Genomic DNA, 2256 nt, shown 5'->3' with positions numbered 1-2256 from the left:
TTGAACCATTCAGATCTAAAGAAATCTAAGGTGGGAGAACTAGCTCTCAATGGGGCTGAGTAACATTTATTTTGCTCATCAGCAAGCAGAGCTGTAATATTTTTGGTTATAATAGTTTTGAAGTGTACATGTTTCACAACACTTGGACACATTTCTATATTGGAGACGTGTAGTCATGATAACTAATTATAAGGACAAAGTGAGAGTCCGTTCTACTGAAGCAGCTGATTCATGAAACGATGTGAGTCCTGAAATTGTGTTTCTTGTTGAAAGAGGTTTCAGGGAAGCCACCGCCTTGGGAACAGCATGAGGCTGGGCCATCTGCCTTGGTCACCCTCAATCTTGTCTCAGGTGCACCAAGCAGCTTTTGGTTTTTCACTTCGGGTGAGACACTGAAATTGGCACAGTTTACTTAAAACCTCCCTCTCACCTAAGAATACTTGGGGAAAGGCACATTTTTCATTCCAACCATGGGTTCTCCAACGTTTATATACTGGAAGACAGAAGGTAATGATAAAACCATTATAAATTACCTGATATTTGCTCTCTGTATGGCACTGCGGTTAGTTTACACACATTATCTATTTCTCATTGTATGCTGTTTCAAAAGAAGCCTTAGGACACTGACCACACTTCATTTTATTTTATTTTATTTTATTTTATTTTATTCTTATTATTTTTTAAACGTTTATTTATTTTTGAGACAGAGAGAGACAGAGCATGAACGGGGGAGGGTCAGAGAGAGGGAGACACAGAATCCGAAACAGGCTCCAGGCTCCGAGCTGTCAGCACAGAGCCTGACGCGGGGCTCGAACCCACGAACCGCGAGATCATGACCTGAGCCAAAGTCAGACACTCAACCGACTGAGCCACTCAGGCGCCCCCACACTTCATTTTAAAACAACCATGACTTGATGCTTTAACGCTCATAAACCCAATGCATGCAAAGACCTTCTTTTCCCTGATAACCACTATGGAGCATGAGTTTTCTCTGTGCAGATATTTTAGGCTTGTTTCAATTATTCTAGCTTGTAATAGATCCCTAGATCTGCTTTCAATTCCTCCTACCTCAAGCTTTTCGCCAGCACCACCGTCCCTCTGTTGAAGCTTAGCCCAGGGATGGTGTGAGGTCTGTAGTAATTCTCAGTCTCGGAACTTGGTGGGATTGCAGAAACGCAGCCCAAAGCAAGTGGCAATTGCCATCCAAGGCTACATCCTGGCTCAGTAGGGACACCAGAGATTCGTGGAACACATGTTACCTCCCTGCCACACCTTCTCTGGAAAAAGCAGAGTTAAGTGTAATAATGGCCATTCAGGAGAATTTAATATGGGTCCTGTGGTTTGCTAAGTGCTAATATGTTTGTTACTTCACACAATTGCAGGCTCTAGAGTCACATAACCTCAGTTCAAACCCCATCAACCTACTTACAAGCTAAATGACTTGGGCCTCAGTTTCCTCCTCAACAAAGGAAGGATGGTAATAATACTTACTTCACCGGATTGCTATGATGATTGAACGACTTGCTTTTTCTAGATAGTGTCGGTTACACAGTAAACTCTCTAGGCAGAACACTCTGGCCTTTCTCCTGTAACCTGGCCCTCCATACCCCTGTACTCTGGTCACCAAATATGGTTATTCTGCCACACTAGCTGGGTATCCTACAATCCAGTTCTGACACTGTCTACCTGAAGCTGGAATCAGATCACACAGGTCAAGGACTCAGTCCCACAAGACTGTCTTCCCTACCCGCCCACCACAGGCACTAATCTCAAGTCCCAGGGGTCCGCTGTGCTTCTGACCAGTCAGCTGCAAATCAGAGGCTCCTATGACCACCTTTGTGGGTTTGATTAATTTGCCAGAGTGGCTCACAGAACTCAGAAAAACAGTTTGCTCACTAGATTACCAGTTTATTATAAAAAGATGTAACTCAGGAACAGCCAGATGGAAGAGATGCATAGGGCAAGGTATGTGGGAAGGGGCTGAACTTTCCGTGACCTCTCTGGGTGCGCCACCCTCCCAGAGAACCCCACGCGTTCACCAACCCGGGAGCTGCCTGAACCCCGCCCTCCTGGGTTTTTATGGAGGCTTCGCGATGTAGGATAGTTGATTATATCATTGGCCGTTAGTGATCAACTTAACCTCCGGTCCCCCTGTCCTCCCTGGAGGTCAGGGGTTGGTGGTGACAGTTCCCAGGCTATATTCTCTTGGTTGGTTCTGCTAGAAACCAGCAGCCATCTTTAGGGACTTTCCAAAAG

The 2256-nt window shown here is 45.3% G+C and overlaps 1 non-coding gene across 1 annotated transcript; it reads right to left on the bottom strand.

Moving 5' to 3' along the window:
• Positions 1–794: 794 nt before the first annotated feature.
• Positions 795–879, bottom strand: TRNAQ-UUG (transfer RNA glutamine (anticodon UUG)). Its single transcript has one exon. It is a non-coding gene; the product is annotated as a tRNA-Gln (tRNA).
• Positions 880–2256: the final 1377 nt, after the last annotated feature.

This window comes from Herpailurus yagouaroundi, unplaced genomic scaffold (assembly GCF_014898765.1).
Source record: "Herpailurus yagouaroundi ecotype Mexico unplaced genomic scaffold, PumYag 181, whole genome shotgun sequence".
Lineage (NCBI taxonomy): Eukaryota > Metazoa > Chordata > Mammalia > Carnivora > Felidae > Herpailurus > Herpailurus yagouaroundi.
This window is presented reverse-complemented; position numbering and strand designations above follow the sequence as displayed.